Raw genomic sequence first — 27,587 nt, 5'->3', positions numbered from 1 at the left:
TTCTTTATGGAGAGAAAAAGAAAATTTTAATGCTGTAATTTCATTTTTTTCATGATGAAGCACATATTAGAACATACTTTCATTTTGTAACATTTATTTATAATGAATACATGCTACACACATTTGAGTATCTTCACTTTACGTGTCCATTTGAAGTCAGCTACCGATAAGCTGCAGCTGAATTATTCAGAGTAAAAAACACTGTGCAAAATGAATACTCTCCCTAAACACTGAAAGTAAGTTAGATAGAACAGAAGTTTTAAATTAAAAAGAACTTAGTCTTTAAATATTCTCAATATTTCAGAAACATGATTTTTGTCTAGGAAGGTGGATGACTTAATCCATGAGTGAATTTTAAAGACAACTTTGAGATGTGGAAAATAAATGTATATTTGTATTAGGTGGTACACTCAGAAGGTGATGTTTTATCAATAAAGAAAAAGAATTTATCTTTTGGTCCCCAGCTGTTTCCTAGCAACACAGGAAACTACTACTCTGAATTAATCATAAACAATTACATATAGCAGCATAAACTGTTCTTTAGCTTTTTCAGAAAAGGTGTTACAATTTCCCTTTCAAGCTTGGAGAGTAATTTCTAGCGCTACTTTTAGCATTTTGACTGAAACCTAAGACTACAGAAGATTGCTGCTGGATATGATTGTTGCTATTAAATCATTTAAGCATATTTGATATTGTTACTGATGGTTCTGACCTCACACTCCTTGAAGTTTATTGAACTTGGATCAAGTCACATGAAACGTTTTTCTAAAAAATTACATCATTTTTCTATTATATTTAGGTAGACATAGTGAAGCAGACTTTATTTGGAATGCATTCTGGATATGAAAGGTGGTATTGGGAATCTCCTCATTTCACACCAGAGGTTTAAATGTTACTCATGTATCAGGGAGAATTTCAAGAGTCATTGTAAAGTGAAAAGTACTGCACAAATAGATCACCCTGACATGTGTATTCCAGCTCAAAAGAGAATCATTAAATTATTAACTTCTCCTAACAAGCATGTTATTAAGGTAAAAAAAATGCATCTATCAGCTTCATGGGTTTTGGTGAGATGAGGAAGAAATGTAGTGGTGGATTGCAGCTGAAAAGCAACAACAATCCCTAATCTTTTCTACTTTGTTTGGTGTTATTTATATTAGATGATCATCAGCATTTTTTCTCAAGGCAGCCTCTCCTGGAAATAGTAATATTCACAATTTTTCCCATAAACTTTAGACAACACCTTTATGTATATTATCTTAATTTCAGTTCCAGGATCTTATTAAGATTCCAGATAATTGATAAAACTCTCAGATAAAATCCATTTCTCACTTCATCTGTTTCTAAATAGATTGAAAGCATGATATTAAAAAATTCAAAATTTGCTTTTTTTTTTTTGTGCTTTTAACAAAATCTGCTTGTTATCTTGGCGTTTGCAGCGATAACGGAACATGCTCTGTAACCTTTTCATAAACATAATACATTATTACATCATAAATTATTCAAAATATTGAATCATATGAATTATAGAATCATAGAAAAATAAGAATTGGATGGGACATTAAAGATCATTTATTTCCAACACCTCCTGCCCTGCACAGGGACGCCTCTCACCAGACCAGGTTCCTCAAGGTCTTGTCTAACCTGGCCTTGAACGCTTCCAGGTTTGGGGCATCCACAACCTCCTGGGCAGCCTGTTCCTGTGTCTCACCATCCTCACAGCCAAAAATATCTTCCTAATGTTTATCATACATTTCTCTTTAAATTTGTACCCATTGCTCCTTGTCCTATTACTACTGCTCCATACAAAGAGTCCCTCTCTGGCTTCCTGGCAGGTTCTCTTCTCTTCTCCCAGCTGAATGGCCTCAGTTTTGCTCATCTTCATAGGGGAGGTTCTCCAGTCCTCCTATCAATTTTGTGGCACTTATCTGAACTTGCTCCCACAGTTCCATGTCCTTTTACACTGAGAAGTCCAGCACTCCAAGTGGAACCTCAGAAGAACAGGTTAGAGGAAGAAAATCACCTCCTTTGACCTGCTGGCGAGGCTCCTTTGGATGCAGCCCAGGGTTCCATTGGCTGTCTGGGCTGGGAGCACACACTGCTGGCCCATGGTGAGTTTTCCATCAGCCATCGCCCCCAGGTCCTTCTCCTCAGGGCTGCTCTCAACTCAGATGCAGGACCTTGTTTTGTTGAACCTCAGGAGGTTTGCACAGTCCCACCTCTCCAGCCTGTCCAGTCCCTCTGGATGCCATCCCTTCCCTCCAGCCCGGCAACCGCCCCACACAGCTCGGTCTCGGTCTCGGTCTCGGTCTCGGTCTCGGTCTCGGTCTCGGTCTCGGTCTCGGTCTCGGTGTCACCACTGAACTTGCTGAGGGTGCCCTCAGTCCCACTGTCCCTGTCACCAACAGGATGCTGAACAGTATCAGCCCCAGGACCGACCCCTGAGGGACACCATATGAGAGCTAACAGTGAATGGATGGTACATTATCAGGTTGACTGCAGGACAATGAACTATCAATGAAATACAAAGCAAAAAACCACAACTCACCACCAGATCAAAACCCTCCAAAAAAAGATAAAATATCTGAAGTATTTGTATTGGGGACTAGCAACTCAAATTTGCCTAGAATGGAAAGAATCAGAGTGATGAATAAACAGAGCAGAAGTCTTTGAAGATTTGCACATTCATAATGAAAACTACACAAAGGACCACTAATTATGCTTTGCAAAATGGATAATACAGGGTAAGAAAATACTATAGTTTTCATATGGTTACTGCTACAGATAATGGAGGGAGCAAGATGAGAAAGGTTTCACTAAAGTTGCATGCTGCTTCTCTATTTCATTTTTAAACTCTGGTTCACACAAATTTTCCACAAGATTTTCTTTGTATATTTTTTTACATTAGAACTATGCTATATTAATACCTTTATTCTAAGGAGTCACATTTTTGTCAGGGATATCAACAGTATCTTTTGTGGACTAGTCTTATCCATTAATTATATCACATTTTTTCTAAGAGACAGAGCCTGGTTGTTTTGAAGAAGGGAAATGATATTTTAACTGATATTAAGCCACTAAGCCACTCTTCATCATCTTGGAAAGGTCATGGAGAACAGGAGAGGTACCTGAGGACTGAAGGACAGCCAGTGTCACTAAAGTTTTCAAAAAGGCAAGAAGGAGGACCCAGGGAACTAGAGACCAGTCAGCCTCACCTCCACTCCAGGAAAGGTAATGAAACAGCTCATGCTGGGTGTCATCTCTAAGCACATGGAAGACAAGATGGTTATTGGGCATAGTCAGCATAGATCTTCTTCTAGAGGAAAATCTTGTTTGATCAATCTGATGGCCTTCTATGATGGAATGACTGGCTAGATGAGGGAAGAACTGTGGATGTGGTGTATTTGGACTTCAGCAAGCCTTTTGAATTGTCTGCCATAATATCCTCAAGGGTAACCTAAGGAAGTTTGGGCTGGTTGAGTGAATAGTGAGGAGGATTGAGACCTGGCTGAATGGCAGAGCTCAGAGCAATGTGATCAGTGGCACAGGGCCATGTTGGAACCCTTTAGTTAGCATTGGTGCCCAGGAGACAGCACTGGGTCCAGTCTTGTGTGACAATGACCTGGGTGAAGGGACAGAGAGTCTCCTCAGAAACTCTGCTGATAATAAAAGCTGGAAGGAGTGTCTGACACACCAGCAGACTGTGCTGACATTCTGTGAGACCTGAACAGGCCAGAGAGCTGGTGGAGAGGAAGGGCCTGGACCAGCACAGGGGGGCAACCTGCTGGAAAAGCTGAGGGAGCTCAGTCTGTTTAGCCTGGAGTAAATGGAGAGAAGACTTGACCAATACGAGCAAATATCTTCAGGTCAGGCACCAGGAGAATGGATACAGGCTCTTTTCAGTGGTGCTCATTAACAGGATAAGAGGCAACAGGCACAAACTGAAATATGGGAAGTTCCAGCTGAATATGAGGAAGAACTTATTTACTCTGAAGGTGATGGAGCACTGAAACAGGTTTCCAGATAGGTGAGGTGTCTTCTTCTCTAGAGATATTCAAAATCTGCCCAGATGTGCAACCTGTGCAACCTGATCTACACCAATCCACTTCAGCAGGGGGATTGGACTAGATGACCTACAGAATCCCTTCCAATCTCAAACCTTCTGTGACTCTGTGACTTCCTTTTCTTTCACAATTTTTGTTGTACTGAGCACAGTTTGACAGCACCTGAGGCTTAGATTGACTATAAATTGAAAGTACCCAGTCAAGTTCTTATTCACAACACAGCAGTCCAGAAGATCTCACAGATTCTGAGATTTTCTAGGTCTATTATCAAATCAAACATAGTCTATTACTAAATCGAATCAAACATAGACCAGAAGTCAATAATGGTCTTCACCCAAATGCCACTGTCCATTGCAAAAGTTCACAAGTAAATATTTTCAGCAGAATAATGAAGTGGAGTAAGACCTCTGGAGTTCAAGATTTTTTCCTTGTTACTTCTATATAGAATTGATTTCATTTTTGTTTTTAAACCACCAAAAAAGCCTTTCATCTCTTTATTAGGAAGAGAGAGTATTTTCAGTGTTATGTTGTTTAAGAAAGTGCCAAAGGATAGAAACCTAAAAAACAAGGCAGACCCTTTGAAGGACTCTGTCATTTTCTCATAAATTCTGCCTTGAATGCAAGTGCAAAACAGAATCACAGAAAGAGCAGAGCGTTAATTCTCCCCATAAACTAGGGATTTTGACCTAAAGCGAGATTGGATCCTTGTGCTCCTTTTGGAAGGATGGCTGGGGGTAAAATCAAAGGCAACTAAGAAGTTACATTTACATGCTAACAGAAGTTGTAATGGTACAGAAATTATAGGGTAAAATGCAGCTGCTACTCCCTGGATAGAACACAGTTGGTTTGCTCCATGATGATTCCCCAACAGTAAGCACCTCCGAAGAGGGATGGAATGGAGGGTGGAGCAGAGTGGAGACACCATGTCTTGTTCAGACTCTGTGGAAAATTCTTTTGGGGAGAGGAACTTAGTGGTACTTTGCAGCTGAGAAACCACATAGCACCTATCAAACGGTGGAGTGAGAAGAAGATGTCCTGCTGATGAGCCAAAAACTGTGATGAAATCTGTCTCCTGACATGAACTTTGTTCATTATAGCCTAATTTTAAGATTAACATACATATCCATCTAGAAGTTGCCCACCTCCAAGGTACAACCATCCCTCACTGGGCACATGCAATATATTTATTTAATGGTATCTTTAAAAGTGAAGTGAGAGAATTTTACACCAATCAGTAACAATGGGAGGCAGGACTAAAGTCACACGAGCTCCACCTAAACATAAAGAGACAGTATAAAAATAAGTCAAGAATTGAGGAAACGTTAGAGAACCATCATTACTGCTGGGATCAGACAACAGGCTGAACCTTCTATCTCCCTTATAGGGATGCCTGTTGGATTAGAACTGTACTCTGTGCATGCTGAATGCTTGTGTTGGGGATTTGAGACAGTCATTTGAACATGCTTTTGAAGTCAGATACTGACAATCCTTGAAGTTAAAGTGATCACAAAATTATAATAATAAAGAGTGTTATGCTGTAAAGTGTTGGTGAGTCCCTGAATAAGTCAGTCAAAGTGCCCTCCAGTCCAGCAGCACTGCTCAGTGAAGGGCTCCCCTAAAGGGTACTGACAGACTGGTCAGGTACAAGGGTTTCCTTTCTTGGGGCACTGACAGACCAGTCAAACACTAAGGGGTGAGGAAATCTCCTCACACAAAGGGTTGAGGAAATCTCCTTCTCTTCACATGACAGGTCCTTCTTCCCAAAAGAAGAATTTAATTGTGCACTCTGGTGCTTTTTAGGTTGCCCAGTTTGTCACATGTTGCATCAAGGTGGTGGTCCACATTCTACTGCTGAAAAACATAAGTTCCCATCCTCATTTAAACACAAGGCTACTTCTTTCACTGTCATATATTAGTTGTGAGTAAGAAAAGGAAAATAAATTTCTATAGATTCATGCAAAAATATTCATGGATATGTATATGGATGCATCTACATACAAATATGACTATCATAAATATAATATTTTCTGTCTTTTAAATTAAGCTTTTTTCTGTGATATTTAAAATTTGGGGGAAAAAAAGAAGTTATGATTTCTCTCTATTAAAAGTGAAGTGAACCTTTGAGTTTCCTTTCTTTTGCTTTAAAAATATTTTTACAACTTTCAGTCAGCTTTAGTCTTGACCAAAGTGTTTGACAGAGTTTTCAGCTACATTTGTTCTTGTTATAAAATGCTGGACTCACATCTACACTGAAGGTAGGTGTCATGTATTGTTTATTTGCTGTCTTGTAGATGAGACATTTGAAAATAGAAAATACACAGGCTCAACAAATCAGCCATGTTTTTCCACTATGAACTTTATCTTTGTCAGTGCAAACACAGATAAAAAACATCAGAACTGGAATACAAATATTTCCTTACATCTGAGCTTCTGACTCAATTCTCAAGTTCTCAGTTCAAATAATCACCTTCCTGAGAAAGTTTTCCTGAGAATCTTTTTGATGTCTTTTGAGATCACCTCTTTGAGTTTGTTAACTTACCATTGTTTGTACCTTTTTAGGAACATAAGGTAAATTTCTGACTATTAGCAAGTTGTTTTACCGAATTCACTGTTACATAAAATTATATATATATGATGTCTCTTTATTTTAGTATTGTCTGAAAGACAGAAAGCTTGCTGAAACTGAAAGCAAAGAACATGTTATTAGCTCATCATGGATATTTTATTAGGGCTTTCAAGTCCTCATATATATTCAACTATTTAGTTCCCAGGGGCTTTATTTTTAATTTATCTTTAATATGAATGTTCTTCATTATTTTAAATGTTAGCAAGTATAGAGGGACTCATAAGAAAAAAAAAATTATACTGTTGTCCCTATCACAAAATTAACAAGTATTTTTTGTTGTCCTTATATATTTTCTTATATTCTCTACATGGAATAACTCAATAAGTAAAATATTTGATGGTGTTTTTAGTGATGGGGCTGAAAGACCACATTTTTCTTTTTAACTGGTGAAAGATACAGTGTATAATTCAACATTTAATACACAACCCTCCTGATATTGCTGGATTTTGAAACATGTCTTAAGTGAGCTGTACATTCCTGATTCACTCGGGAAATTAGCCCCAAAACTACCTCACAAGACATGACCTCATCCTTATAATGAGCACTGGACAATTTGTTTCAGTAATGGGTATAATGGCAAAAAGCCAAGGAGGGTAGGGGAGAATCTTGTCTGTTATTTTTGTCAACCTAGCAATAATGTAAGCTTTGTACAAGACACAAAGCATCACTTAGGAGCTGTGCCTAAACTGCTAAAGATGAGCTCTGCTCTCTGCTATAGGCAGACAGCTCTCAGTGAGAACAGTGGGCATAGTCTATGCATGTCTGAATTTAAGTTTACTTCTAGACAGTATTGTTTTACAGTGGCTTTTTTATTCCAATGGACCCTCTCTCAAATTCTTTCCCTTTCATCTGATTGAATGAGACAATTATCTTATTCTGTTAGTATACCAGTATCTTTGCTTCAGTTTCTCAATCAAAACATTTCAATTGTTAGCCCCTTTAGTCTGTGAGCACTTTGGGGTAAGGGTTGTATTTCACTCTGCTTTTAGTGTTCAGGAGTATATTGGTTTTTGGACCCGTGGTATTCTAGATATTAAGTAATACATGAAAACTTTATAAAGAAAACACATAATGAGTAAGAGTTGTGTACTTGCATGTGATTTACTTGGAAACCTTCACTTCCCACTCAAGTAAGCAGCATGGAGAGGGCACGTATTTTTCTCATTTTTATTTACTGACCATTGATATAACAATTGCAGTTAAATTCACAAAATACTGTATAGTCCTAATTTTGTAATGTCTTTCATACCTAGGGAAGATAGATAAATGTAACACTGGAAAGCAAGAGATACAATTTTTATTGTTGAAATCAATTCACCTCAAAAACAATGGACCTTTAAAACTGAGAGAGACTTTAAGATTCATATTTCTGTTTGCAATGACCATTTGACACACTTAGACCTAAGATACACATAAGCATTTCTTTTTAGAAATGAGACATTAGGGCTAATTATGAATTTTATAAAAGTAATTGGCAATGATCTTAATGAGAAAGAAAATTGGTTTTGACTTTAATACAATAGAATTATTTTCTTGTTTTTATGATGTCTTGTAAGTGACTTATGGATGTCAACGTTTCATCTACTCCTGAATGTGGACAATATACATTCATATTTATGAAAATACGTATATCCCAACAAAGCAGCATTTAAACAAAAAGAGTTTAAATTGTATAAGATCAGAGAAAAGGCAATTAAAAAAAAAAGTACTGAAGTGTTCAAAATAATGTATGATTCAGGGGCAGCAAATAAAGTTATCTCTTCTAATGACTAGATGTGACAGTTTATAGAACTGAAAGGCAGCCCCTTCCAAATGAATAGAGAGGAAATAAATATATACACAATTCACCATTAGTCTGAGATAATTATTCCACAACTTGTCTTTTAGGTCAAGGCTCAATAGGATTCAAATAGTCCTAATATATTCATGGGTACCGAAAATAACTATGCTTACAATAGGAAAGTCACAAAGTCAAGGTGTCAGAACTGTAAACTGTCATTAGACATGCAGGACAAAGAAAAGCTTCTTCCATGTCAGTCCACAATCACACATCAGTGTTACTTCCATACATTAAATTTGCTAAAAGTTTCCCTTCTGGTCTGGACTAAGAATTATTACAGAAGTGGTGCCTCCTGATGAAAATGGTCTTAATTTTTCTAAGAGCCATGAAAATACCTATTCCTGCATAAAATCATAAAATCATAAAATGGTTTGGGTTGAAAAAGATCTTAAAGGTCATTTAGTATCAACCCCCACGCCATAGGCAGGATCATCTTTCTCAAAACCAGGTTGCTCAGGGGTCTATCCTAGCTGTCCTTGAATGCATCAGGGATGGGGCATCAACAGCTTTTCTCACCAACCTGTCACCACCCTCACAGTAAAGATTGTCTTCCTTGTATCTAATCTAAACTTATTCTCTTCTAGTTTAAAACCATCCCCCCTCCATTGCCCTATACTACATGCCCTTGTATGAGTTGAGATAAGAAACAATTTACTGGAAAGAGGAGTGATTTAAAAAAATTACCAGTAACAATATTAATAACAAAAGTATACAAAAAGACAGCTCACATACAAAAGTGCACAGTGCAGACTCCCAGCAGCAATGCACAATTGTTCCCTGCAACACCATGCCCTTCTTACTGCAATGCTGACCTGAGGTGGTATGAATAACAATCTGAACATTCCCACAGGGGTCCCAGCCCCTCCTGCTCACAGCTACTGAGAAAATTTAACACTGTCCTGGCCAAAACCAGGCCACTGGATCATTCAATACAAGAACATTCCATGATAAGTCTTCTCTTTTCCTTGGAATTAAATTTTATTCATATTAAATGGGAACCCCTAAGGTTAAAACATATCAAAGAAAAAAGAAAAACAAAATCTTTACAGTTCAGGAAGGGTGGACAGACTTTGTGTACTTCAACATCAAGTTTTACTTCTTTTTTTTTGTTTTACCTTCTCATTCTCTAGTCTGTGTGAGCTCAGGTCATGCCAGGCTGAAACTTCCAAAATACTCAGCCCAATTAAGGTAATTCTGATGGTGTGTACTCATGGCAACTGTTGGTATAAGATACTGTGGAACTTGTGTAAGTCAGCATGCCGAAAAGTAATTGGTGGCAGTATTCCAGAAAGAATTAAATTCACTGAATAGTTGTTAATAAGGTTTTTACTCAGGGGTATTTCTCTCATGCTCTGTGTTAGTAACCCTAACAACAGAACTCTCCCTCATGAATTAGTGAAACAGACTAGATAAAACAATCTAAATGGAACATATAAAAATTTCTATTAAATGATATAAAGCTTAAAGACTTTCCTTAATCCCCTCATCAATTAAAATAGTGCATTTCACATACACATAGGATGCAGAGGTTTTGATGAATCATATAAGAAATACATATGTGTACATTTGCACATGAATGTACGTCATGCCTGAAAGGAGAAAAGAGTTTTTGTCTCCTGTATCAGTCATAGAAACAATCCACATAACGAGGAAGAAATCATGTACAAAATAGCAGTAGAGAATTACCAAAGACCCTATTCTTCAACTGCAACATGGGCAAGAGATCTCTTATTATAGTCATATTATAGGGAGTGGAGGGTAGTTCATGTGAAGAATATGGATTTTAGGAATTTTGGAATTCCCCTGTAGATCAGAGTTCTCCTTTTCACCCTGAAGACTGCTTATTGCTTATTGCCTCCACATCCTCATCTCAACAACATAACCACCTAACAACAGTCCTGAACTTTCTTTGCTTCAGTCAAACAAAAATGTACTGAAATCCCATATTTAAATAATTTAATTTGTGAAAGTTTATGCTTTCCTGGCTCCATTAGTCATGAAGCACCCACAGGCAGACTAAACTGCTGCATATAGTAAGATCAACAATACTATAGATTTGGTTCAGGTTGCTCTGAAAAAATCTATTATAGTTACCATTGGGCCTCTGTAAACACATTTTTCTGTGAAGCTTGAGTCAGTTCCCAGTGAAACTCTGCCAAAAGATATCTGGGAGGAACATGTCAGCAAGTACTTAGAAGTAATCCTCACATCTTTCCTCCAGTAATTCATTTTGCAGTACCCTTTCCTGTCAAACTGGAGATGAAAAAATTGCCCCCTCTGCGCTGATGAGATTGATTTCTTTTACAGGCAGTGTTGTAACCAGTTTACGTAAAATGAAATGTGTGTCACAAAAAATAAACCACACAGTGTCACTGAATAAAGGAGCAAAGTGTTTCTTTATACTCATGGAAAGACTTATTTTTGAGTAGGACAGAAATATCAAAAGAATGTTTTCTGATGTGTTGTTTAACACATTCTTGTCTGTCTGGCAATGCAAATAGCATGTTGTGTCATAACTAAATGGTTTAAACTATTAAGGCTTACTCTGAGCTGGTCTAAACATATCACAAGATACAGGCTATGCCATGAGTAATTTTCATATAGCTATTCATATTTTTTTTTGAAGGTGCTTTGCATTGCAAGAAGAACTACATGGACCAGGAAATATTTTCTAAAAGTTGAGAGAAATGGAGAAAACTGAGCAAAAAGTATCAACGAATTTATGTGTGTATTGTTCCAGCCCTTGTAGGATTTCTATGTCTGTGTATGTTTCTGACACGATATCTCCACTTACATGCACTTACTTACTTAAATTACTTAAATAATTTCCTCTATAAATCTACAGCACAAATACTACAAAATTTTCTCCATGAATCATGGAGAAACATGTCAACCTCTTCATTTTAATGAATCTTTCTGTTTAAAACAGTGATCACTTCAGAATTTTAAGTCAGAGTGGATTTCTGGTGTTCAATGACTAGGGATATCAGTAGGTCCACTCTACATAGAGAACTTAGGAGAGAAGAAAGAGATCATTTTGAAATGTTGAGAGAAATGGACAAAACTGAACAAAAAGTGTTATCAAATTTACGTGCGCATCCCTCTGTTTATGAAAGTACTATTTTACTTTAAGTACTGCATAAAATCAAGATGGCAGGGAAAAATAATTGTGTACTAAATTATGCTTTGTTTTTAACACTGGCTTTATTCTGATTTCTATTGAAGTGAACTTTTCCTTATGTCTTTTTGGGAAAAAATATGAGGAAGAAGACGGATGCTACAGATTTACTTGAATTCACTTGAGCATCCTACTTATCTACAGAATGAGACTTCAGCTTGTCTCTTTAACTTGTACTATGGCAGCTGTTCCACTCTGTATGATCTGTATGTATTGTGCTGCATCCTATTATTCAGTGGTTAAGAATAGGATGTAAGTGAAACTCTGTATTTACAGGACCTTCTGATGTCTGGGCTAGAGAAATATTTGATTAATAGTAACAGCATGAACTTGAATATGTAACTCACAAATTACAATCTTGATGACAATTCTAACTGCTCAAGCTTGTCTTTGCTGCATGTTGACTAAAATTTCTGCCTGAATATGCTCAAAAGGAAGGCAAAGATAAAAAAAAATACTTAGTTTCAACATTTTAAACAAAACTTCATGGTTCTGGGAAAACGTGTAATTCCAGTATGACTTTTTAATAGAGGACATTATTTTCAAGTTATTTTGGCAAGGTCACTGAAACATTCATCTTGTTTTAGTGGTCTTTTAAAAACTTTGGTGAAGAGCTAGAAGTATGCTACATCTTCTAATAGCAAACAAAGGCTGGTTCCTGTCAAATGAAGGAATGTCAAAAACTGCAGGAACCTCCATGCATGGAAAATTTCTCCATGTATTTGGGTGTCCCAATTTCTGAGAAACTGGCAACTGAGTTCAAATAATTTTCAATAAAAAGGGAAACATTTTCATTTAATAATATCTGGCTCCTGGTTGGTACATGGGTTAGTACATATCTATGCTTTTTGCTAGGGTTTTTTTACAAGCCTGACTCCTATGAATAAGAATCAAACAAATTTTTCATATAGACCATATTAAAGAAACATTTAAGCCTTGAAGAAATTCAGTGATCTTTTTTATAACCTAACTTGTAGCAAGTGGAATATGACAATGCGGGTTGACCTCAGTTTGTGGTTCTGTCTCTGGTTTCCTTTGAGACTTTCTGCAGGTCACTTCCTCACCCTTTGTGAATCATAGAAAGGTTGGGGTTCAAAGAGACCTTAATGATCATCTCTTCCAGCATGTCTCAAGTGAAAGAACAAGACCAGATTGGACAAAACAAATCAGTGAAAGAATGGTTGGAATAAGTTGCCCGGGGGGGGGGGGGGTGGTGGAGTTACTATCTCTGGAATTGTCCAAGTGACATCTGGATGTAGCACTTAGGGGTGTGGTTTTGGGACTACTAGGTTCTTGCTGGGTTGACAGTTTTACTACATGACCTAGAAGACCTCTTCCAACATTGATTAATCTGTGATCTATTTCCAAAATCCTGTGTCATAGAATGGGCACCTTCCAATAAACCAGGTTGCTCAAAGCCACAGCCAATCTTGCCTTAAACACTTCCAGGAATGGGGCATCCACAACTTCTCTGTGCCGGCTGTACCAGTGCCTCACCATCCTCACAGTAATGAATTGATTACTATTTAAAATCTAATCTAAACCTGCTCTCATTCAGATTAAAAAAAATTTGCTTTGTCTTGTCACTGCATGCCCTTGTAAAAGGTCACCCTTCACCTTTCTTGTACTCCCCCTTCAGGTCCTGCAGCACAACAGCTCTAAGGCCAGAGAGCCTTCTCCATGCTGCACAGCCTCAGCTCTCTGAGCCTGTCTTCATAAGAGAGAAGGTTCAATCCTCCTCTGGTCATCTTGGCAGACTCCTCTGGACTTACACAGGTCGGTGTTGGGGGCTGCAGAGCTGGGTGCAGCACTCCAGGTAAGGTCTCATGAGGGCAGAGTAGAAAGGCAGAATCACCTCCCTGGATCTGCTGGCCATGCTTCTTTTGCTGCAGCCAGGACACGGCTGGCTTTCTGGTTTGCAAGTGCCCATTACCAGGTCATATTCAGCTTCTCATCAACCAACAGCCCAAGTCCTCCTCAGGGCTGCTCTACACCCCACCCTCTCCCCCAGTCTGTATCTGTGCTTGGGATTGTCCTGGCCCAGGTTCAGGACCTTTCACTTGGCCTTGTTGAATTCATGTTCATGTTGTCATCAGAGGTAGTAATTTGATGCATTTAATCCTCATTTCATTAGTAGTGTGTGATAAACAAAATCCTCAGAAGTTCTGAAAAAATCTTTAACCATTTCTGCCACACTTTTTCATTTTGTGTAAACTTTGTTGGATAATTCAGCTTCAGGCATGGTGCTTCCTTCCATTTTGGCAGACACATTTCTGGTGACTTAATAATTGTCTGAAATACATCATTCAGGTCCATTCTGATTTGCTTCTCTGTAAGAATTCAAAATTCAGTAAGGAAAGAAAAAATTCTTCTGGGGATCATCTGACACAAACAGGGAACTACTGTAAGTCATCAGGAAAAACTCTTTCAGTCAGATTAAAAAAAAATATATAGAAACAAGCACTCTTAGTTTTGGCAGAAGATCCGATGCTAACTGAATATTAATTTTTGATTCTTTATTGCGAAGAAGGGAACAGAGTCCTGTAGAAAGACTGCTTGATGACTGCAGTGATTTACATTGGCTAACCCAATGTTGCATTTACAAACTATTTTGCTTTACAAATTCTTTATATCTTCTTTTATTTGAAATGTAGATATTCTCTGTTTAGTAACCTCATTTAACTTTTTCGGCGTTTGAGAAACAATGCATTTGATCTGAAGACAACCCAACATCCTTTGATTGTTTTAAAAGACGTTGATAATGAAATTCTGTAACACTAAGATTTCACCTCATTTTCTTTCTATTTTTAAAATGTTCTTCTCTATGTACTGCTTTATACTCGTCTAATTTTGTCTTTTTTTACCCACTCATAAAAAAATATTTTTAATTTAGTTAATGGAAACTAAAACCAAAATGAGAAGTCATCTCTATATTCACAATATGTATCTTCCATTTTAACAAAAAACATTTTGAAAATGAGTTATGTGGTACAAATTCCCTTCTAGACAAATTTCATGCATCATTCACAATACCTTAAACTCCCTGTTTCTAATTGTAATTTCAGGTAATATGCAAACATTTCCCATTCTAAAGCTTACAGACTACTATTAAAAGAAACAAGAACTCCTGCTGACTCTTGGCCACTCTGAAAAAGAAAACTATTATGGACTAAAATGAGCTTCTTTTTACTGCAAAATTTTCCATTTATACTGGCAGTTCCCTCTGAGTAAATGCTCATAAACTGTGTCCATGACAAGCAGTATGGTTTTCAGTCAGAGGATGACAATTTGTATCAAATTTTGAGGACCAGCAGATGGTGCTATTGCAGATGGCTATCTTTGGTTTTGTTTAGTTGGGTTTTTTCCTGACAAAATCTGGCCATAAACTCTTAAAAACTGCACTTATTGTCAGCCAAGACCTGGTGCTTTTCAAAAACTGTGGATGTTCTTTCTATATGAGGCTGTAAATCCAGTGGTGTTGTTTTCTTAAAAATATGTTATGGATTTTAGTCTTATAAGCAACCTGATATTATATGGTGCAGTATTTGCCTTGCTGGAATGGAGGGATAATATTCAAGGAAAAATCAGTAATGTGCTCCTGTAAAGACACAATATTCTGGTTCTATAAGGTTTAAATAAAGCAGCTTGAAATTACTGTAATTGGAAGTGTTTCATTAGACTCTCTTAGGTACAGAAATGTAAAAGGACTGTGCTTCCAAGAACATAGCATGAGTTTTCTCTAGAAAGCAAAACACAAGTGAAACATCTCAAGACAGGGATATCATTAAAGCAATGACAGACTTTTGACAAATGCTGTAATTTATCAAAGGTACAAAGCTTTTTGTATTTGGAGCAGAAATTGGTCATCAGCTCCAATAAAAAGTAGGGAAGAAAAGGAAGAGAAAGTGGACCAAGACTTAAATTTAAAAGCATAATAAAAGTTACAATAAAAAGATGTAGTGACTTTTCTTGACTGATACCAAGGAAAATATAAGCCTTCCCCTTTGAATTTTATTTTTGGAACCATATAACAGAGATCTTTAAGTGCCTCTGTGACCAGGCTGTTATTCAGATACAGAACCTGTGCTACAAGATATTCTGCAAAGGAAGGCAAGTATGAACTGCCTTTCTCTCAAGGGTGTTACATGAGCTTTTTTTTTTTCAGCAACATAAAATAAAAAATTTCAAAAAAAAGAAAAAAAGGAAAAGAAAAGAAAAAAGAAAAGAAAAGAAAAGAAAAGAAAAGAAAAGAAAAGAAAAGAAAAGAAAAGAAAAGAAAAGAAAAGAAAAGAAAAGAAAAGAAAAGAAAAGAAAAGAAAAGAAAAGAAAAGAAAAGAAGGAAAGAAAACAGTATGTAATCCTGTTCAAACACTCAGAATCTCTATTCTCTGGCACCCCACTTAGTTTTCTGTCTGTCTGTGCATTTCCTGTTTTTTAATTAGATAACAATGTGTAAACCAGAACTAACCATCTATGAAAATTATGGGCAAAGACAGCAATGGAAAGGAAGACATTTATTTTCAATATCTCAAAAAAGATTTTTTTATCCAAATCAGGCAATTTGGTAAATAAGGTAAAGTGCTAATAATTTTAATTGAGGATAGTTTTTGGAAATTTACATGCAAAAAAATTAAGGATATTCTTCCAATTACTTAAAAAAAAGTTAAGTGTAGCCTGGTATATCCCAACCTTTAGTCTCTCTTACACAACCTGAGAAAAATCTTTGACCAAACAAATCACATTTTTCTTAAAATCAGATGAACTTCCCAATTCACTTTACACAGCTCACTGAACAAATGCTAAATAATGACACATTTTAGGCAAGCAGATCTGCTTAGGTCTGAGCTCTCCAATCCAGTGGAAACATGCTTAATATCCAGTCCTCTGCATCTCATAATTCCTATATGGGTACCTATGTCTGTGTGAATTCTGTGAAAGCAGAAAAGTTCTGCATTTCATGACTGCAGACAGATGTTTCCCTACCTCAGATTTCTGCCTCTCCTCATTGCTACTTCAGCACTTACCACAGACATTCAGAACAGCCTTGGTTTCAGGCATACAAGAAATGAGTGATGCAGCTGGCAACACACCCCTGGTTTTTCCAGCTTTGATTGTACTCTAGGGAGTATGAAACAAAGGCTCTTCACAACCTTTTTACTAGACAGTTGATTATGCCAAAAGAGGATGGAGGGATCAAAGGACAGTATGAAATGGCCACACAATTAGAGAAAAAAAAGTCATGTATACACAGTTTTGTTTTACATTTTGGTTTGGATTGGTTTGTTTTGGGGATTTTTTTTTTTGTTGTTGTTGTTGTTCTGAGAGCAGTAATCATCCTAGAAAAAAAAACAATGAGGAAGGAAGGCAGCACAGTTAGGGATTAAGCACATCAAAATGGCACCATGTGGCAGTAAGGAGCAAGGGTCCTTCAGTGTAATGCAGGAAGCAAGCTGTCCCACTATTCACTTTCAAAGGATGTTGTCCAGTCATATGTTGTCTTGTCTCCTAATGGCAGCTATTGTAAAACTCAGAAGTAATTTTTAAAAATTTTAATTGCTAAAGTCATCCAGGGTATTCCAGAGTTGTAAAGTGAGTGGTATCTAACGCAGATCTGCACTGTGCCAGGATCACATTATAGGGACTAGAAATAGGGACAGAGTGAAAAATTAGACTCTGCTTTTCTGGACCCCAGTGAACGTTGAACCAAGAACAAGCCCAGGAAGAAGTGCATTTCATCTTCTAACATAATGCTGTAGATCAGGTTCAAATACATTATCAGAAGAGATATTTAGACCATTCTCTCCACTTCAAAAAAACTGTTACTTTTGCAGATGTCCCAAAGAATTACACATAGGTAGTGTCTATTGTCCAGGCCTTTATCTACATCAACAAGTTTTACCACCTTACATTTCCTACCTAATCACTACATGGTGCAAATCTGACTATTATGCTCATATTTTTGCTAGCTTGTTTCCAACAAAAAAAGCATTTTCTGGATCCTGAGGTTTTGGGAGGTTTTAAATCCACACTCCCTAACAGTTCTTCTCAGTATATCTGTAATGTGGCACCTCTGAAGAAAAACCTTTCCTTGGGAAAGACCTTGTGGTAGCCTAGATCTTAGGAAGGCAAATACACTTGGCATTTCTGTATGTTGCAGTGTCTTTAGAAAAGTGCCTTGTCAGGGAGATGGTAGCTGGACAGAGACAGAGTGATCATTAATAAGAGCATTTATTAGAGTCAGCTGTCAAGCTGTTGGACAGCTATGATATGCTTTAAAAAATTCACTAAGTGGCGTGTTATGGGGAAAAATATTTTTGTTTGTGCCTGATTGATAAATATTAGTCATATATGCAGTATTGTTGACAGTTCTCTGAGAGGAAAGACTGGATAATATTTTAACACATAATACTACACATTGCACGCATTTTGTAACCTTAACATTTTTATTGCATGCAAAAAAGAAAAGACATTAAACTCAATCATTCCATGAAAAACAAATATAGAATTATGCCACACCTATTAGTCAGATAACAAAAATATTTGAAAAATGTTTCATTAACATACTAAAACACCTTAGAAATGCAACAAAGGGATTTATCATGGTGCTAAAAAAAGTATGTTGATAAGTTTAAAATTCTCAAAAACACTGAACAACATTTTCCTGGAATTAAAAAAAATAAAACCAGTGTGAGGAGAGTATAAGCTGTTTATCATAGAATCACAGAATAGTTTGAGTTGGAAGAGATGTTTCAAAGGTACTTAAGGAGCAGTTAGTCCAACCGCCCTGCAATGAGCAGCGACATCTGCATCTAGATCAGGTGTCTCAGAGTCCAACCTGACTTTGAATGTTCCCAGGGACTGGGAATGTACCTTCTCCCTGGGCTTGATCCCTAAGCTTATGGAAGCTCTAGCCCTCTAGGATTTGCCATACTTAATTTTATTCTCCACATGTCCAGAATGAGTTGTCCCGGAACATCTGCACAGCACCACAAAGAGTGAACACTGCTGGTGGCGCATTGGAATTCATGGATGTTGGGCCAATTTGTGCAGTTATGTGCATCATTTTGAAGACTCATGGTGTTCTCCCCTCTGCTTCATTCAGGCTCTGCTTCCTCTGCCACAGGTCTTCTGTTTCCTCTCCAGTGCTGGATCCTCTCTGTTCCTCATGGCTCACACAAAGTGTTCATGTGCCCCTCCTGATATGAGTCAGTCTTTGAATGCTGTGAAGGGTTTCTGACAAAGGCACTGATCAAGAAAGGTAACATGACTGTTCAAGGGGACAAAATAATGATGAAATCCATCTGCACTTCTATTTCCCCTCCATACATTGTCCCCTACAAAGATTCTTTAACTGATACGTAGAAGAACAAAGTATTTTTCTTCCTTTTATGTTTTTAGTGCAGATTTTCTCCTGTGTGGCGATCTTACTTCCAAGCCACAGGGAATGGTGTTTAAGAGGAGTTTAAAGCTATAGGGAACAATTTAAGGAACTTATTACATATAATGTGGTTAAGGCTGCAATTTTTATTCCTGAGAGTGTTAAGACTTTTTATTGTCCCTCTACTACCTAATTGCACACAGAAAGCATCTCCACGGATTTCATTACATGTTGGCACTGAAAAGTATCTTGGGAAAAAGATCTACATGCATTTTTATTTTAAAAAGTGACAGCATCTACTAAAATGTCCAGGATGTTTGTCTATAGACTAACAGACACCCTAACATAAGACTTGGGTGTGTTTCTGCTGCTTAACAACACACTCCAGAAAAGCAACCCTCTTTTCCCACCCTTGCCTCTGAGCCAACTATGTTACTTTCAACTCTTTCTCAGCATGTTCATGAATGGTCTATCTGGGACCAACTCATATTTTAATATATTTATTTTTAGAAGAAGCACAGGATTGGTCATCAAAGCACAGATATTCAATTAGGCAAATATTAATTTGTTCTTGTGTTTTTGTTCATAGTGGTGAGGCACAGCTTTGCTGGCAGGGATGCAACTGGCTTATTACTGTTTGCAGTATCAACCTTTAACAGTGTCCCCAATGTTTTCTGGAGCTGTATGCAAAGCATACCTCTAAATATTATATAAAATAATAAAGAGTAAATGGAAATAATATAAGCAGGAGAAATTGGTAAAAGTAAATTATTCTTTTAACAGTCCTCAGAGTCCATCTGCCCTTGCAAAACATGAAATATTGGTCTCAGAATGAACACAACCTCTCTGGCAAGAAATTCTGGCATCATCCACCATCCGTCATCAAATCCACTGTCTTTCCTATGATCACTTTTTTGCAGCTTCTTTCAATTCTGTACACAATGGCTGGACCACTTCAGTTTTCCTCCCTTTCACTCCTTTTTTATATGCTGCTCTTCCTAGTTCAAAATACAGCATACAGATCAGAAGTCTGAACTTCTATGTCATGCAAGTCTCTTTTGAAATGTTAAGTCCTCAAAGCAGCTCCATATTTCCTTGTCTCAGCCCTCAACATATGGAAGGTTTGGCCTATTTCTTTACCGTTGCTGTTTATAAATATATTATAATATATTTAAAATTAGTATATAATAAATATATATTATAATTAATAATATAGAATTATATATAATAAATATGTATAATCTTAGTTTATTAATAATTTCTTGCAGTGGTTGCTGTGTCTTCAATAACCTTATGATTAATCCTACCGCCCAATAAAGACTTTCTTGGGTTTGGCAGAAGTAAGACAAATTGAGGTTTTTTTCTTAGACAAGGGCAGGTGCACATAGTGTGGAGGGATGATGGTTACATGACAAAGGCCATGTAGACATGCTCAGGATAGATGAGAATTGGAAAAGTACCGGACTCAGCTAATCTGAGTCTCTGCACCTGCAAGGCCACTGTGGCCTTGAGTATAGCTGTAGTATGATCACAAGATGATGTAACTAAGAGAGAGGCATGAGAAAAGGGAAATGTAAGTTGTAAGGAATGAGGGAGTAAAAGGGAAACTGATATTTATAGTAAAACCACTAGACTGCTTAGCTTACAGAATATGCATGAACTTATTACTTGTTGTGCATAAATGTCTATGCTCTAATCAATAAACAAAGCTTGCTGAACTCTCACATTGAGCGTTCCAACTTCCCTCACTGCGACACACATAGGACATGATAATGTACAAGTAAACAAGGTATTGTTTCCATAACGTAGAAGATGAAGGATATAGGAAAACTGAGAATGAAACTCAATATCACCATGACCTTTAGGCAGTCTGGGAAGAAGTAGACCCTGAGTAGTTACAGAACAGCAATTTTTGGGTAGTTGTTAGAGCTGCAGAAACCTACACACACAGTGTTGCAACAATGCTTGATTTGTCCTTGTTGCATGTCATCCTTGTGCATGACAGAGGCAATTTATTTTATAACTGAAAGACTTGGTTGCACCTACCTGGGTTGCATTATGTGAAGCCACATTCAAGGCTACAACAAAAGTCAAATTCTGACAAAAATCTTGAGGCATAAAGGAGGGATACAACAGACAGTCACAATACCTTTAAAATGTGCCCTTAAAACCGTGATCCATGACATGACAAAGAGCAGCCTCCCATACTGGGGGGGGGGGGGGGGGTCTCACTCCCCCTGAAGTCATTCTCAAAAATTGCATTGAAGATGAATTGAGCCCTACAGGTAAGAAGCCTTTGTGAGTAAGTGTTAAAAATCAGAGACATCCCTTCAGCAGTCTCCCACTGTGTGCAGTTGTTTCCTTTCTTTTCTTAATGGTCCAGAACTACTCCTGAATAGCATTCACTGAAAAGCACCAGGAGGGATTTAAAAAAAAAAAAAAAAAAAAAAAGTGAAACTCCAGCAATTCTCCAAACCTTGTTTATTGAATGTCAAGCTGAGAGCAGTTATTGACCCAGGGGGATTACAGTTTATTCAGGGTGCCAAGTAATTATAGAAGTGACATTAGATCATCATTTACACTCACAGCATAGTCATGAATGACAATGTCAGCTAAAACAAGGACAAATGACAAAGAGCCCACAGCTGACAATATTCCTGAGAAGCATTGCACAAGGTGTAAGTAAATGAGGGTTGTCTGGTCTAGTAGCTGCTCGTTTCCATTGGAAATTACCACCTGCTGTTCTCAGTGGCAGTTAACACCAATATGAGAATCCCTGAGCCAAAACAATAAACTAACAGCAAATGTTGTTTTCTGTTTTCTGTCTTTTCACTTAGGTAACAGATAGAGGAAATTACAGAAAAGACCTCTTAAGCAGAAAGCTTTGGTACTCAGCAAATGTACTCTTTTATCGGGAAATTCTATAATAGAGTTTTACAAAACTTGCAGTACTTGCCTAAATTCATAGGAGTTATTAATTTACAAGTCAGGTAGCAATCGCCTTTGCATGTTTTCCACCCAGTGCTTTCCAGATTAAATTCCAAAATATGCAGACTCATCTGCTAGAAATATGAGAACTCCTCAAATCAGAAATACTTTACTGGTCTCTGGCATCAGTAAAATCTCATTGCCTTATACAGATCTGCAAGCAAAACTGAATATCTACCCCATGAACATTCAGTAAAAAATATCTTTCTAGAATTGTAATGTCAGGATAACCAATGGGGCTTTTGGTGTAGCATACCAACTTTGCAACCAGGAAAGCTGAAGAAATTCTTGGACGTCATCAGGTTGTGGTCTTCCACTTGGTGAGATGAGGGTATTTTGCAGAAATATTGCTAGGAACTCAACCCTAGCAGCTGAAAGACCAGTGCACATAGGAGAGAGGACTATAGGAACATGCACAGTATCCCTCTCACTGCAGCTTGGACAGAAAAAGCTCTATTTAGCAAGGCAGCCAATTTTGCAAGGAAGAGAAAATAAAAAAGCACTCTGCCTGCTTTAAGATCAAAGGATATCAAGAAAAATTTTACACTGAGTTAATTTTTCAGCTTCCTTTTCTTTTTTTTACCCAATTTAAAAAGAAAATCAAGTACTGCCACTTAGGAAAGGGTACCTCTAACTAAAACAGCACAAATTTCACTTCCCTACTCCTTTAAATTATCATTATGTCAAACCTTCTGAAGTAAAGGCCTTTTGTTTTATAGCTCCTGTGGGAAACAGAAAATACTCTTGTTCTGTATTTTTCTATGGCAAGCTTTCCTTCTTTATCAGGTAGGTTGTGTAAGATGGGTCCCAAAGGCAAAAGGAAATAAAAAAATGGAAAAAATTAAGACATATAAGGAAGAAGTAAACTGGTCAGTAACTACCTTATTAAATGTATATTTATTATGTTCATACTAATTTCTTCAGGCATAGAAGCAATGAAATGCCTGTCTGAAGTTTTCAAGCTGCAAATCTCTCACAACCCTATTTGTATGTGTACTCTGTGAACATACAAGTGTCTGTACACAATCACACTCACATAATTGCTAAACTTTTACACATTGTGTGTTTTACTTGGTATATTCTCATTAAGTTACTCCTGTTTCCAAAGAAAGAATTATTGTTGACTATGTAGGCACTTGTTCGGCCACACCTGGAATACTGTGTTCAGTTTTGATGTCTCCAGTTCCAAAGGGTGAGTCCAGCACAAGACCAGTAAGGAGCTGAGATAATTAAAAGCTTTGTATATAAAGAAATGTTTGAGAATTCAAGTTTGTAATGAGAAGGCTGAGGTGGACCTCAGTTTTCCAGCATCTGGAAGGAGTTAAAGAGAAGATGGAGATCCTCTCTTCATGAGGATGCATGACAACAGGAGAAGAGAATATGAGCAAAAGATCCTTCAGGGTAAATTTAGTTCGTGTACAAAGACAAAACCTGAGATTTGGGATAAGTTGCCCAAAAGAATCTCTCTGTTCCAAATATTCACTGCTTAATTTGAAAATCCTAATCTGAATAAGGCCTTTCTTTCATAAGAAGGTTCTGGCAGATGACCTCCAGAGGTTCCTTTCAACATAGATTTTCCATAAGTTGCTATTCCTAAGGTTCCCTTATTACAATTGGATATGAAAATGTTTAGAATGTAGTCTTAAGCTAGCTAAACCTACAATCCAAAGTCTACAGTATTTTGGCTTGCTTATTGGTCTGAAACAGGAGTCAGTAGTATAATAAACAGAAATGCAGCTAGATGCAAAGAATTTTTCCAGAAGCTAAGGAAAGGGATACAGCACTGGAAACACTAATGAAAACTGGCATGTGAATAATCAAGTATCTGCTCCACAGTGATGGAAGAAAAGAAACTATAGTGTAGTTTCCTGGTGTTTTCATGCAGACAGTATTTCCCTAAATCTTTTTGTACCCTCAAGCAAAAGAGAAGAAATTAGAAGATATGCTTTTGCATTTAAAAAGAAAAGAAGGAGGAGGGAAGTGGCAAAGCAAAGGATAAGGAAAAAGTATTACAATGTGGTTGGAGCTGAAACCCTGCTTCTGTTTTCAAGCTGATGATCACACACCTGCCTGTCTTCTTAAATATAAATACATTTTGGGGTGGCAATTACTATCAATATCTAAACCAGCACGAAGAGCATGAGGTCCTTGTCTGGTCATTATGTATGAATAACTCTGTACCTAGGAACAGTGCTTTTAGTTTATTGTTTTCTGCTCTTGATGATATGCTTTGCATTAACAAAATGTTTAAGACTGTAAAATATTGCAAGAATATAATATGTGAATTATTTCCAAGTGCTGTGTTTTGCTCAAAAGACAGCAGGATTCATCTTGTATTGAATCCAACACTGTTTCTATGGTTCTAAATGTTGCCCATCACAATTAATTAAAAGACAGAATACATCTTCTAATGAGACAATTTGGGATCTTAGCAATTGGTTACCATTAAAGCCAGGGCTCAATCCATCTTCAAAGCTCATCTTATTTGTGCATCTGATCTCAGAAAACAATCACTGCTTAATATAAAATTTACCATGATGCACTAACTACAAATAAAGTGTTGTAGTGGACATTGAAATGCCTGTTTCCTACAATTCAAGTATCCAAGGCATTTGTACTCTGAGACTTAGATTACAACAGTCATATTGTCCTAACACTTTGCCTAAATCTTATATTTATCCTGCAATCTAACTGTGAAGTTGGGTTAGAAAGAAAGACATCCTCATTGCAGCATCATTCTGAGACATAATAGTTCACCTGCCTCACACAATGCAACAGTGAGAGAGATGTGTGTGCAAAGCTGCTGGAAAAATACAGGTTTACTTTAATGGATATGGGATTTTACATCACCCTTGGCTACAGGAATTTAGGCACAAAAGAATATTTCCTTTGTGTAAGAATTACAGGGTTAGTTAAACAATAACCCCTCAATGAAAAAACATCTAAAGTCTCAAGTCTCAAATTCGCTTTCTGTGACAGTGCTAGGAAGGAAGTCCATTACATTCAGCAAAGCTGAGAAAGAATAAAATACTTCTCTTAAAATATTTTTCTACTTTAAGAAAAAAATGCAATAACATCACAGTTTATAAGCCAACATTGTTTTCCAGCTGGAATAAGAGGAACAGGGTTATGTTCTGGAGCAGACTGGTCTCTAAAATATTCATGTTTGTCTGTTTTCTGACAAACACTGTGAGCACAAACAAATCACCATTTCTGCTAGGAACAGAGATAATCTTTGCGAATAGACTTCACATCTGAAAGATTAATATTCTACTGCGGGAGCTATTTTATACAAATAGTCCTATAGCAACAAAACTACATGAAATTTTGAGGGCTTTTTCTCTAAATTAAAAATTTACAATAATCTTAAATCAAATGGATTTACACAATTTAGTTGTATAGAACTTAGTGAAGTAACTAATTGTATTTCTTATGTCTGTTTCTCAGATAAATTCCAGGGTCAAAGACCCATATTTTTTCAATAATCTAATGGAAAGAGAAATGTTTAGACTATTATGTGCAGTGTTCATGGATTCTTATGAAGCCCAAGAAAGATAAAGCATAAAGAAATTTCAGAGACATAAGTTTTCATGCAACTTTAATGTATATCCTAAATTTCTAAATTCTGCCTTTCTATTGAAAATATAATATTGCAAAGAAAGTTAAATACTATTGGCTTAGGTTCTGCTGCTGAGTGTCTGATCACAGCTTCTTTCTTCATCAGCCAGGAGAACTGCTTTGTTTTAAACTTCAGGAGTGCAAGAGATAAAAAGAGCATTCTGTGCCATATTTTCAACTGAAAGGAACAAGTGCCAGCAGAATGGTTTCATAGGACAATATTTCCATGACCACTTGTTTACTGTGCACTTACAGGTTTATGTGAATATTCCTTTAGGTCATATGTATTGCACCTCATATATTTAACCTGGTGCAGAGCAGGTATAAAATCAGACATGCATTTCCTAATAGTTTGGCATACAGGTCACACATACTCCTATATTTTGACAGGTAGATCAATTATTCAGTGTAAAAGGCAAGTTACCTTGTAGAAATCCTAATTTTGAAGGTGTTTGCACAGCTACATTGCAGTAGAAATGTTTTTTTTTTTTGTCCTAAAAAGCCGAAGTTTTAGAGTGACAAAATTTTAGTATGTTTTGTTTAGGTCTGAGAGGATGCTTGTTTACTTTGCCTTCTGAGGGTTGAATGTCATCATACCTGCAGGTAAAACTGTGGCTTAAAAGTTCCATTTTCTTTGATTCTATGACAGTGCTGTTAAAGATTTAAATGAAACTCACTCATATATGCTGTCATAACTATAGAGTTACCCAAAGCTCTCAAAGACCCAAGGACTGCATGGGCTTTTTAAATTTCAATATATTATGTTGTCAAGATTCATTGCGCATTAAATGCATATATATTTTTTAAGGTCTCTTTCCATGCTATCTCTAGCCACATAAGAATGAAAAAAGAAATAGTCAAACTTTTTGTTCTAAGAAATGACATATATTGCAATATTCAATTTTACTTTTTCTTCTGAAATATATAAATACAAGCAAGTCAAAAACAGATTAATTAATTTCATTATGTTGTTTGAAACTTGCTCTCCAAAAAACAGATTATTTTATAAAGCTCATCCAAAGAACTGATCAGATTTTATACTAATCTGTGCCTTCAGAACAGCGAAATAGTGATATATCAAAGACACTAAATGGCACACTGTTTTCCTAAAATGTTTGCATTTGGCTCAGTAAGTCTATTAGGTGTCTGAAAGGCTTCTGACATCTTCTTAGAAGTCTTTTCTTTTTTATTTTTTTCCCTAGAAGCCTTGGCCTTAAAAGGATTGGAATTGTCAGGTCTGCTGGACTGGTAGAAATGTTCCAAAAATAAACTTACAAATGTAAAATATTATCAGAAGTAGGACAATTTTAGGGAGGATATTGCATAAGTAAAATAAAACTCATTCCACTGCAGTCATGTATATGTCCAACATTCAGCCTCTGGCTGGGAACATGCTGCACACAGGACTTCAGATGCACCAGGAAGCTTTATTTATTTTTCTCCTGTCTACCTATATAACCAAGAAAGCCATGGGATCAGCAATCCCACAAGGATTACAGAGGATGAGGTCCTAAAATCTTGAGTTATTTTCTCTATTTTTTGTTTGTTTTTTTAACCTCTGACTGATTTCCAGATTATTTTTAGTGTTTCTTGGAATGCAAAGGCTGAAAGAAACCGTAAGGAAATTCTCATAAGAAATACAAATAGACAATTCTGTCCATTTTCTTCTTAGACTGAAAAAAATTAGGATAAAAGGGAAAATTTTTCCTTTTTTATATTGCTGGTTTTATTTTTTGTTCTTTCTTATCAAAAATAATTTCCTCCTCTCTATCCATATTTCTAATTGTTTTTTAAGATATATCATAGACACCAAATATGTGCTTTGACATATCCATATTCCCTCTTAATTATCTTCTTTCACTGTCGGCATATAACTGATTCTGATTTTTTGGGCT

This window comes from Haemorhous mexicanus, chromosome 1 (genome assembly GCF_027477595.1).
Source record: "Haemorhous mexicanus isolate bHaeMex1 chromosome 1, bHaeMex1.pri, whole genome shotgun sequence".
NCBI lineage: Eukaryota > Metazoa > Chordata > Aves > Passeriformes > Fringillidae > Haemorhous > Haemorhous mexicanus.
Note: the sequence above shows the minus strand (reverse complement) of the source record.